The sequence below is a fragment of the Haliotis rubra genome, unplaced genomic scaffold, assembly GCF_003918875.1.
Source record: "Haliotis rubra isolate DU_JTF1 unplaced genomic scaffold, ASM391887v1 Scf128, whole genome shotgun sequence".
NCBI classification, from domain to species: domain Eukaryota; kingdom Metazoa; phylum Mollusca; class Gastropoda; order Lepetellida; family Haliotidae; genus Haliotis; species Haliotis rubra.
The window spans coordinates 1928784-1942155 of NW_025765203.1; the positions used below are offsets into that span (position 1 = coordinate 1928784).

Consider the following 13372-nt stretch of genomic DNA (forward strand, 5'->3'; position numbering starts at 1 on the left):
GAAAATTTCAGTTGAGAAAACAAATTACAGATAAATTACTGAAGGCCACAAGGGCCTGCAAATATTTGAAATTGCCGGCCCGATACAAAAACACCCGGTGCTGGGCCTCCGGGCCGGCGATTATTTCGAACGCTGATTGAGCCCCCATATTTCTGCACCGTATGATAAAATTGGACAATCTTAGGTGTCAAAAATCTTTTAAAAAACAGGTAAAAAGATAACGGCTTAAACATTGACAGTGATCTACATGTACCAAATAAAACTTTACATTTTCTATGTGCTTGGTCCATACTAATGACCTACTGAATAAAATACCTATATATTTATACCAGGAAACCATTCTATTTGTACACCAGTATAGAACCATTTTCATACTTTGACAGTCTTCCACCATTTTTGAAAACTATTACCTTTGTTTTTTCCATATTTACCGTCAAACAATTCTCAGAACAAAATACTGTTAGGACATCAAGTCTTTTCTGTAGACCAAACACTGTATCAGAGATAAACACAACGTCATCAGCAAATAAAAGAAGAAATAACTGTACAAGTTCAGGATGAAACTGAATTCCTGATTCACGACATGCTTCGATTTCATAAGCTAGTGCATTGATAAGAATGGAGATAAGAAGAGGGCCTAAGATACACCCTTGTCGTAAACCGAGTGGACAATCAAAAGATGTTGAAAAATTATTATTAAATTTGACACACGCTTTGAAGTTTGCATAGAGTGGGATAGATGGGATATTGCCGTCTAGACAGTACACTAAAATAACATATACCGTATACAGTACGTTCGCAAGCGTGAGTGAGTTGGGTTTTACGCCGCTTTTAACAATATTCCAGCAATATCACGGCGGGAATGTCGCCAGTTAGATATAAGTTAAATGATACCTGTCGCAATGCTACGATGCGTCATGATATCCCTAGCTTAAATCTAGCATATGTTAACTGTAGCGAGCAAAATAAGTTAAACTAGAAATGTCAACAAATGTGTTACCTTAAAGAACAGAGAAGGCTGTTGATTTGTCGGGAGTTTATTCGGCGGAGGCAGAGTGAGAGGTACCGAGTAAGGTGGCCCTCCCCGACAGCCGTATATATACAACTCAAGCCATCATTACATAACCCCAAAGTTTTGATTCCCTATTATCTTCCACAACATCCCAGGCTGTCAGCGGTTTATCGGCAACCACCGGGGATGGTTGTGTCATTATTTAAGAATTACATTCAAGTAGGTAGTTATCTGCCCCAACTGACCCTTAGGGCAGAGTCGGACTGACCATGTGTGTCTACCCTGTGACGAAAACTTCACACACGTATCGAGTCAGGATATGCAGTGATTAATGTCATGAACATCGTATTACGTCACTTAGATAACATTACATGTGTCAACCAGGTCAGAGACCCTGACAACCTAATCCCGTTAGTCGCCTCTTACGACAAGTATTGGTTGCTGGAGAACAAAATCTTACCTGCTAGTTCAGAGAAAGGTCATTACTAAAGGCCATATAGCTGGACTGACTGACTGACTGAGTTTGGTTTTACGCCGCTTTTAGCAATATTCCAGCAATATCACGGCGGGGGACACCAGAAATGGGCTTCACACATTGTACCCATGTGGGGATTCGAACCCGGGTCTTCGGCGTGACGAGCCAACGCTTTAACCACTAGGCTACCCCACCGCCCCCATATCGCTGGAATACTGCTGAGTGCAGCATTCAACAACAAACAAACAAACAAACATTGGTAGGTTATCACTGTTATGTTTCGGGTCGTACGTTTGCAGTGCTTTGGTAACTGTTTTCAGACTGGTAACGTTTGAATTAACTTTGCAATTGTTTAGTCGAATACCATTTTCCGGTGAATATTTTGGTTTTGAGAGGTCTGAATCAAATATTCCGGGGAGGGGTAAGGGCATGTTCCATGCTTGTTTCAATGGGTGCATGTTATTTTATGCTGATGCAATATTCAAACTAACTCACGGCGGGCACCAGCTGAACCAGTGGCACAAGCCCGCTAACATACCACGTGACCGTACTGGTGTGCTCCGCCGTGATTATATAAGCGGCGTAAAATCATGTCCCTCACTTTCTACCAGGGGCGGTGGGGGTAGCCTAGATGTTAAAGCGTTTGCACGTCATGCCGAAGACCCGGGTTCGATTCCCCACATGGGTACAATGTGTGAAGCCCATTTCTGGTGTTCCCCGGCCGTGATACTGCTTGAATATTGCTAAAAGCGGCGTAAAACCAAACTTACTCACTTTCATCTGTAACCTCAACCAGCGAGAGAGCGGGCGGACATTAATAATTAAAAAAAAAAAAATATTTGACCAAAATGTTGTTTTACTAATAATTATGATAACGCATTTTTAGAAACTTTTAAATTTCGATCTCAGCGTATCAGTATTTATGATGTAGATTGAGTCGCGTCTCTTGGGAAACAATTTACTAACAGATTAAGATGAAGGGAAATAAAGCTGGCCTGTGTTTGATGAGTATTGGCGGGTAACGTGTTTTTTTCCTTTATCCAACTTGGGCATGCCGAAGCGAGAATAATAGAGATAAGGAATGTTTTTTCATATTATTTCACGTCGGAAGGAAGCTTTAGGGTAGACGGGAGATGGAAAACACACTTAGACAAAAAAGAATACACACACTCTCAACGAAGCCTTTTCACTTCTAGATATATAATTCCTCGTTAAAAAAGGAAGTGTGTCAGAAAACATTTGTCCCAATTATTTAAATTTTTATGAAACGACCTTTCCAGAATCTGAATTTCCTTTTCGAGACAGATTTCAAATTGCGCACCATGACGTTCAGTGTGTGTCGTATCCATGAAATACTTCAATGGTAGAATGCAGAATATCCGGAAAAAATATATCTTGGATATTATGTGTCTAACATGATTCCCAATCGCCTTTTTAAACTTCTAACAACACTAGCCGTACTGTGAAATGTGTCTGAATGTCTGGGGATAAAGTCAGATTCGGACTTGTTTGTGGAAAGCAGGGTTTAACATTTTATCCAAAGCGGATTTTGTAGGTTAAATGAACAAAACCAAAGATACTGAATGCAAGTGAAATATTTGTTGTAATATTTTCAGTTTTAAATCCTGAGAGTCGACTTCACCGCGAGACAACCTCCCAGCCTCTAGAAACGCTCTCAACCGACTTTTCACTGCCATTAGTGAACAACCGTGACATTGATCCCGTGTATGTAAGTCACGAAGTCGCGGTCAGTGTGTCCTTCAAATACCACTGCTGCAGAGGAGGACGTGTTGGTAAATGATAATTTGAGCGCTAAGACAGACTGCACAGCTTAATGGGGCTAAATGTATCAGATAACATGCTTTACATTACTGATATTTGAATATTTCTTTTGTACATATCGAATAGCTTTGTGTGCTAGCATAACACGACCTGTGCACGTGCTAAGGAGGAAAGTCGTGCATTAATTGGGTGAAGCACGTGTACAGCTGTTTTATCATGCAGATCGAGATTCTTGTTCCGCATATTCCCGTTCACTGAATCTCCCGCTATGCCGTTTCGGATCTCGTGACAGGATACGTTTTTCTTACTTAAACAGTGGATATTTTTCATATCTTAACAAACTTAACTGTAAGTTCAATGCTAAGAAGATATTTGTTTCGAACATTCCCCTAAGATGAAAAATACAATTCCACTTTTTAAAACGTGCCTCGCCAGCATTTTGTGATGCGCGAAACGAGTGCTAAATCAATATATTCCAACCTCTGACTTTAAGTAAACACGTTGAGGATAAAAATAGTTTCAAACAATATATTATGTACAGAGCAATGACTACCAGGACTAACCGTTCCGTTACACCACAAGTGAATTCCAATGTTATCGATCGCCTTGTCGCGCCCTACAGATGGTTAACCCCTATCTTCCACTTACCAGCAAGTACTTGAGAGCAGATTTCCACACGGCACACAGATCAGCGGATTTAGCACAGACACACACGTATGTGAAACAGACTTTATCTGAACAACCTAATGGTGCTGTGGACAAGACCCGAGTTATCTTCCTGGTATGTTAACGACGTGAAGGTTTTCAAGATATTCCAAGAGGTCAGGCCGTATTAATTATAGAACTGTACGACTGTTGGACATCTATAGTACGGTATGAAAGTTACGATCAGCGTAGCGCTACGACTGCGGTAAGGATTAGGACCGCCATACGCCTGTCTATATTAAGGTATGGGAGTTATAATCACCCCAGTGCTACGACTGTCGTACGTCTATGTCTATGTTACGACGATAAACGTCTGGTTACGGGTAAAGGAGTTACGACTCCCCTTAGCGCAACGACCGCTGTATATTAAGGTACGGGAGCTACGATTACCGCAGCGATACGACTGTCGTAATGTCTATGTTACGGTAAAGTCCCTTAATGTAAGGGAGCTGATCACCCCACATCTATGGGTCTGTTACGGTAAGGACGGTAATGTTACCGTAAGGGAGTTACGATCACTTCCAGTGATACGAGTTACGATCACAACTGTTCGACGTCTATGTTATGGTAAGGGGAGTTACGATCACCCCAGTGATACCGACTGTCGTAGCGATCACAACGTCTATGTTACTGTTCTTCACGTCTACGGTAGGGAGTTACGATCACCCCAGTGATCTACGTCGATATGATACGACTGTCGTACGTCTATGTTACGGTAAAGGGAGTTACGATCACCCCAGTGCTACGACTGTCGTACGTCTATGTTACTGTAAGGGAGTTACGATCACCCCAGTGATACGACTGTCGTACGTCTATGTTACTGTAAGGGAGTTACGATCACCCCAGTGCTACGACGACTGTCGTACGTCTATGTTAAGGTAATCACCCTTGCTGCTACAACTGTCGTACGTCTATGTTACGATTACGATCACAGTGATACGACTGTCGTACGTCTATGTTACGGTAAGGGAGTTACGATCACCCCAGTGCTACGACTGTCGTACGTCTATGTTACTGTAATCACCCCAGGAGTTACGATCACCCCAGTCACCTACGACTGTCTGTACGTCTATGTTACGGTAAGGGAGTTACGATCACCCTAGTGCTACGACTGTTCGTACGTCTATGTTACGGTAAGGGAGTTACGATCACCCCAGTGATACGACTGTCGTACGTCTATGTTACTGTAAGGGAGTTACGATCACCCCAGTGCTACAACTGTCGTACGTCTATGTTACTGTAAGGGAGTTACGATCACCCCAGTGCTACAACTGTGCTACGTCTATGTTACTGTAAGGGAGTTACGATCACCCCAGTGATACGACTGTCGTACGTCTATGTTACTGTAAGGGAGTTACGATCACCCCAGTGCTGACTGTCGTACTCTTACGTCTATGTTACGGTAAGTGCTGGGTCTATGTTACGGTAAGGGAGTTACGATCACCCGACTGTCGTACGTCTATGTTACTGTATTACGACTGATACGACTGTCGTACGTCTATGTTACGGTAAGGGAGTTACGATCACCCTAGTGCTACAACTGTTCGACGTCTATGTTACGGTAAGGGAGTTACGATCACCCCAGTGATACGACTGTCGTACGTCTATGTTACGGTAAGGGAGTTACGATCACCCTAGTGCTACAACTGTTCGACGTCTATGTTACGGTAAGGGAGTTACGATCACCCCAGTGATACGACTGTCGTACGTCTATGTTACGGTAAGGGAGTTACGATCACCCTAGTGCTACAACTGTTCCACGTCTATGTTACAGTAAGGGAGTTACGATCACCCCAGTGATACGACAGTCGTACGTCTATGTTACAGTAAGGGGGTTACGATCACCTCAGAGACACGACTGTCGTACGTCTATGTTACGGTAAGGGAGTTACGATTTCCCCAGTGATACGACTGTCGTACGTCTATGTTACTGTAAAGAAGTTACGATCACCGTAGCGCTACGACTGTCGTACGTCGGTGCTACGGTAAAGGAGTTAAGATCACAGTAGTGCTTAGATCCCCAAGCCAAAACCATTCCAGGATATTCAATAACATGAAAGTATCATTGGCTGGGCTGCAATATTAAGTTTGGTTGTTGTTTAACGCCGCACTCAGCAATATGTCAGCTATGAGCGCGGTCTGTAAATAATAGACCTGACAATCCAGTGATCAACAGCATGAGCATCGTTCTATGCAACTGGGTTACCATGACATGTGTCAACAAAGTCAGCGAGCCTGACCACCCAATCCCGTTAGTCGCCTCTTACAGGCATGGGTTGCTGAAGATCAATTCTAACCCGGATCTTTACGGGTCGGGCTGCAATATATGAAGTCAACCTTTGGACAACTCCCTGCTCTTACCATCGCCACAGCATGACAGCGAATTGCTAAATTAACTCACTCGCTTACAAGCTGTAGACATATCATTTCAAAGATGCGTTGAGGTAACTATAGCAACTACCTCTAACCGTCATTAAGGGGAAAATCTAATACAAGGACATTTTCCCACTACGATAATAGAGCGGTGGGGTAGCCTAGTGGTAAAAGCGTTCGCTCGTCACACCAAAGGCCCGGGTTCGATTCCCCAAATAGGTAAATTGTGTGAAGTTCATTCTGGTGTTCCAATCCATGATATTGCTGGAATATTGCTAAAAGAGCCGTAAAACCCAACTCCCTCACTCACAACTATAATATTTATTGTAATACATATTCTGACATTAAAATTTTGTCTTTTGCTTTCATGACGGTCAAAAACAAAACATATTTGTCTTTACGGTCACGTGCATATTGTAACAGTAAAACCACGTGGGCAGATTATCTCTACAAAACCTGATTCATGATAGTTAACTGTAAGAAAACCAAATTGTTGTCTTGCAATGCCTGGGTTAATATGTGGAACTTATTTATAGACGTTGGGGTCGATAAGCAGATTGTGATCTTTGAGTGCCGTCGTTGTAGAATCCAGTCAGAATTACAAAGTAAACGGACAAAGTCTACAATTACACTCCACACGTTATAACCTTCAAGACTTGACCTCGTGTATCTGGTGCAACTATTATTCTTAATATAGGTGTATCTGATATTAAACATACGAGTTGATTTCTGAAGTAGCACAACAACTGTTTTGTTTCAGATATGAATTACATATGAAATTTTGCACTGAATATTAATTGTTTGATTGACATTTCTCAACGTGTATGAATAACAGTAAAGGCAAGATATGTCATGAATTATTCTGTTATGAGGTTACCCTTATCTTTATTTGGTATTCAACGCCCCGAGGATATTTTTACCTGACATTCACACTCTCTAAACGTTTAGTTCAACAACACAGGTGTAAATGGATTAGATCTTCGTTGTTTAACATCGCACTCAGCTATTTTTCCAGCTATAAGGCGTCAGTCTGTCAATAATTGCGTCTGGACTACAGAATCAAGTGATCAACAGCATGAGCATCGATCTACGCAATTGTGATACGATGCCATGTGTCAACCAAGTCAGGGAATCTGACCACCCAAACCCAGGCATTGGTTGGTGGAGATCAACCAACCTGTACTACTTTGTACTACTCTTCACGGGTAGTACAAAGATTTCTACTGAAACGTCTCAACATAATAAAATAATAAAGGTGCCATACCTTGTACTTAACTCATGTCCTTAAATGACAATAAATCTAGATGACTATCATGAGTCTTTAACATAATGAAAACTATCAAGACGTACCTCAGACTCACACTACCATACAGCACCCCGTATAATCTTGCAGTGCAAAGTTTGTCAGTCTGCAGCTGTGCCGATGTTACACATACTGTCTGCAATTCTCACATCCTTATCTTATCTCACGGCAGCAGTCACACTAACAAAGAACTCTGACAACTGTTGGTCTACACCCCAAAAAACATGGAATAACAAAATTGTGTAGATCGATGATCATGCTTGTCGTAAGAGGCGGCTAACGGGATCGGGTTGTCAGGCTCGCTGACTTGGTTGACACATGTCACCGTATCCCAGTTGTGTAGATCGATGCTCATGATGTTCATCACTGGATTGTCTGGTCCAGAATCGATTATTTACAGACCGCCGCCATATAACTGGAACATTGTTGAGTGCGGCGTAAAATGAAACTCACTCACTCACTTTTTTCTCACAGAAATTTTGATTTAGTTACAAGATTTAAGACGATGAAAAATTAGATATAGGAAGGCGCTTTCATATTTCTTACATTGCAAACCGAGGAATAATATTATCAATCGCCCAAATTAGGTGTATGGTGAGTGAACTGAATCATCACTAAATCAAATGTGCATTGAGCTCTCAGCAGTGATCCAACAGGTTAATGTTAATGTATGTTTCCATTATTATTTATGTGTTTCATTATTTGACAGCTAAATTGAAAATATAAAGTTCGCACGACCTATTGCATTTTTATTGGACGAGAGGTCTGTCACATGACCGCGAAACTGACGTTTAGAAGTGAACGAACGACACATATAGATGTTCGTACGTTTTTGACGAGACTGGTGTAATCATGGACGGCCCACTTCCACCTTCCCGGGGAAACCCGTGGAAATTATCTTGCACGAAAGACTTCAGGAACGTTGTTTCTGATCCATTTAGCCATGGAGATCCGGGTTACAATTGATCGTCACTCTTCAGGCTAACGGGATTGTGTGGTCAGGCTCGCTGACATGTCATTGTATCCCAATTGCGTAGATCCACTCGCAAGCTGTTGATCACTGGATTGTCTGGTCCGGATTTGATTATTTACAGACCGCCGCCATATAGCTGGACGTTGCTGAGTGTTATATTAAAAAAAAAAAAAAAAATAATAATCTGATCCATTAACACCTTTATTGTTGAACTAGAGAGTGTCAATTTCAGGTAAACATATCCTCGCAATCTCCGTCCATTTTGTCTCTTACTCTTAAGGTGCATACTCCATTAAACTCACACAAAGTGAAAGCCAATTCCTGGGTAAAGTATATCGTTTATACTGTTAAAATGTATTATTTATGAAATTTATAATCTTTAAATTAATTTTATGATGTAGATCGACTCTACTAGCTTCACTAACATTTTTCAGTAAATTTAGATGAAGAAAGATCTGATCTGTTGTTTTTATGGTAGACAAACGCTTAGTCTCTGAAGACTGAATACAATGTATATATAATTTTGGTAGCAACACCCAAACACTCTCTGAAGACTGAATATATATAATTTTGGTAGCAACACTCAGTTCCATTTAAACTGAAAAGGAGCCCCCGTGAGATGGGAGACCTAAGCCTGAGGAAATCTAGACTTGCTTCATTTAGGGCTTTAGCATTGCAGGAAGGGCTGGGTGGAAGGTAGACTAACAGCTAGTCTCTGAAATGAACATATTTTACAGAAAAAATAGTTTAAAAATTAAAATAGAGACTTACTTCATTTTCAGAAACTGTGGTAATCTAGACTTGCCACACATTCTAGACTTGCATAGGCTGCATAGGGTATTTTTCTCAGGGTCTGTTTGACAGACGAGGCGGAAAGGAAACTAATGCGGTCCAGGGACTGTGACACAGTCACATCGGGATATTAATGTCTACAGCGGCGGGAAACATTTAGACAATCAAACTTATTTATATTTCAACTCGGAGTGAAAGTTGAGGGCTGGCGGTAAAATTCTTGCGCAAATGCATTCATGAAACAAATAGTTAATGATTATACAGGTTGCAGCTGTGTATGTTGACATAATTCCTAAAGCAAATGATAATACAGAGGTCATTGCAAGTATTTATGGGTGACGTGCCACCCGTCAACACCGACATCCGAGTACCTCAGACTCGTTAAGTTATCAAATTGTACACTGACAGTGAAATTTCGAACATATAGTGGAGATATCACCCGTCGGACTTCGCAAATCTGTGACGTCAATGGTCAACCTTGTCCCACAAGACGTTCAAAGAAGGCTGGCCTCGCATCGTTTCATTTACTCTTGGATAATTTTTCTTGGCCGACAAACTAGTAGTTGATGTCAAGAGCACGGCCCACACTGTCAGATACAATCCAAGTCAGATATGCTCTGATCATTCAACTCGCTTTAATAAGTGTTCCCTCTGTAGTTTAACGCGGCTTTGAAGATTATTTCACTTATAACACGCCCTGTGTTGAACAGTAAAAACAGTTCAACAGGTGCCCGATGTACATGAGCCATCTTGTCCTCAATAGTCAGAGTGAGTGAGTGAGTTTTACGCCGCTTTTAGCAATATTCCAGCAATATCACGGCGGGGGACACCAGAAATGGGCTTCACACATTGTACCCATAGGGGGAATCGAACCCGCGTCTTTGGTGTGCCGAGCGAACGCCTTAAGCACTAGGCTACCCAACCGCCCCTCTCAGTAGTCAGAAAGGCGACTGGTTAGCCTAGTGGTTGAAGCGTCAGCTCGTCGAAGGCCGGGTTCGTATCCCTAACCGTGTGAACTGAACTAAAGTACCGTCGGAAATAGAAAAAAAACTGTTTCAAGTTAGGTAGTTAATATGTGAAAGTGTGAAATATCTGTTGAACTAAGTTTGGCCTAACTACAGTCTCAGTGGTAGGGAGATAGGAAACGTAAAAGAAGGATTTTACTGAGGAGATATTAGTGCAGAAATGAGCAATGCGGTTATTTTCAAAGTCCGAAGAGACTTTTTGGAGCAGAACATGGCTTTATGCAAATTAGTGTGCGATGATATTGTATAACAAATGACACTTTTTGAATGTCCATTTTGAAATTAGACTTAGCTTCATAATAAACGATAGCAGACGTAAAAAATAACAACTTTAATGCTGAAACTATTAAGGATATAGATACCATTGAGTCTCACTGTCACTATCAAAAGAAACAGGTAGGAGGGGTCGTCTCAAAAGCAAAACCAAGACAGGTGTTGTTGACGGTAGTTGGGTTCGGGCTTGGGGATAGAGATATTAGCTTAGATTAGAAAATTAGTCGAGACATGTTCAATACACATGAAACAGCATAAAAGATATTTGAGATGACCCCTTGTGTCTGTGGGCAGCACGTGCATTTCATGCCAAGTGAGTTGACGGTCCGTCGTCATACCTGGCTGAGCGACCTAATTGCCATCTATAGTCTGATCTATTGTTTTCAGCAGCTGTTCGTAGTGTTTCTAAGTTTTGCCCGAGTTTACGAGTAAACATGCTTTTCTGGATATCCTATTGCACATCCCACTGAACGCCCAGTTAGGCCGATGTGGGTTATTTCGACATATGCTATTTGCAATTGTGTAAATTTTAAGGATACAGAGTAACAGTAACAGTTTTTTTTATCTATTTCCGACAGTACTTTAGGGTGTCCCCGTCGTGATATTGCTGGAATAATGCCTACAATCAATGTATGCATCATAATAACAAGTTCCTCCGTATGGGGCTGCCCTCAAAGTGCGAGGTTAGAATTGGTCTTCAGCAACCCATGTTGTCGTAAGAGGCGACTAACGGAATCGGGTGGTCAAGCTCGCTGACTTGGTGAACACATGCTATCGCATCCCAATTGCCCAGATCGATGTTCATGATGTTGATCACTGGATTGCCTGGTCCAGACTCCATTATTTCCATATAGGTGGAATATTGCTGAGTGAGGCGTAAAACTAAACTCACCCACTTACCTTTTGACCTGTCTTGGCACATGACACCGACCTTTTGCTCTCTGGGTAGACGCTTATTATCTACACGGATGCGATACAGTTACGCATGGAATCCGTCCAGACAGTATGATAACATGTTTACCCACATACCTAGATTAGTACAGGTATGTTCCCGTCACGTGCAGTGACTCATCGTGTGAAACAACTGACTGTCCACAACAGTTTGGTATGCTGTTATAGGCTTGTTTGCTTAATAATATTCTTTTGTAAATTTCTAGACACACTCACCTAAAGCTTTCCCTCTCTCTATCATTTTTTAGTGTTAGTTCTGTTAGGTTTTCTACTCAAATCGTTTTTGCAGCAGGTAACGACTTTTTACATATATCAATCACATGTAACGGTCGTCATGGCCTCGAACTTCACACTTCGAACTATAGACGGTTTGCCAAATGGTGACATGGTGGATGAGAAGAATGTAGTCCGTTTCATGGTCCACCTCTAAGACCTGGATCACATTTGCCACGGGCGCCGTACGATAAAGTAGTCCATACGATTTTCCGTACGATGTTTTAGGCATCGTGGGTGACCGCGGGCTACGACGTTTGTGTTCAGATTGTCTTGGGGCATCGTGCGATTTCCTTGGGCCACAAGCTGAGGCAAACCTGCATGGAGGCTGCACAGAAATCGTACGGAGATCACACGGAGATCTTATACTGCTTAGACATCATACGGTGCCCGTGCTACGTCCGCAGCGGAGACTGAGCGGAGATCGGTTTACCATCTTGTTGTCTTGGACTTCTCATGAACCGAGACAAATGATAGAACTGCTAGGGATTGCCAATGAATATACCATGGTAAAAAAAATGATCGGTCCATCGCAAGGCTGTCTCACGGCCATCATGCGGCTGCCGTGGGTTGACCGTGCAATGTCCGCGCGATTTCACGGGCACCGCACGGAGGCCGCACGGTCATCGCGCGGTTGCCGTCCGATGGCCGTGCGGATATCTTACGATCGCTGTAAGATATTTTTTAACTAAAACATCGCGCGTTTACCGCACGATCACCATGCGGCTTTCGTGCGGTGGTCGTGCGATGCCAGCTACGGTCTAAGGGCTTACGATTTTTCAAATTTCTCAAAAATTCGCTGTTGCATTACCGTCGACGATAATTTTTTTAATTTGTCCCTGACAAAAGCAATAAAAGTTTACCTTCCAACCTCAGTTGTGATGATATAAGCACATCTCAACAGCTTATCCTGTACTGAGGGCTCGATCCAAATACACACGAAAGCCAATTTATGCCACATTGCGCTTGGTTAATACCTTGAGATTCTTAAGATCTGATTGGCTGGATTTACATCTCATAGATCTGGCTGGGATAAAACTTATCGGATATTTAGGTTACTGTAGAAACTGACCGCGAATGTAATCCTTACTCTGTTGCAGCCTTTTCAACTAACATCCGGGTTCGTTGATGACCATGTGGTGTAGGCCCGGGGAAGCGAAATTTCAACATTCCCTATTCCCGGTAAAGCGACGACCTGCTGGAGGAAATACCTTCCTTCGCAACACTCAAGACCATTCTCTACAGACAGCGGCACAAGACCATTCCTAGACTTCCTGCCACCCGGCGTGTGATTCAGCTTGAGGGAGAGTGGATCTTGACCGAAGCAGGAGAACCCTTCCTCCATCGCACCGACGACAACATTAAATTAAATTTCTACCATGACTACGGTATCAGCCGAGGACACACATTTCTTTGTTTTTCTAGGTATTGAGAG

The 13372-nt window shown here is 42.3% G+C and overlaps 1 protein-coding gene across 3 annotated transcripts in view; it reads right to left on the bottom strand.

Moving 5' to 3' along the window:
* Window positions 1–13372, bottom strand: part of LOC124266789 (D-beta-hydroxybutyrate dehydrogenase-like) — a 33616-nt gene that overhangs the window by 16336 nt on the left and 3908 nt on the right. The window contains exon 1 of one of the 3 annotated variants that reach the window (XM_046701593.1): window positions 7698–7790. The exons of 1 other annotated variant lie outside the window; for it this stretch is intronic. The gene's annotated coding sequence lies outside the window, so the exon portion shown is untranslated. Of the gene's footprint in view, window positions 1–3917; window positions 4007–7697; window positions 7791–13372 lie in introns of those variants that run through there. One more of the 3 variants, XM_046701594.1, reaches the window with a different exon arrangement.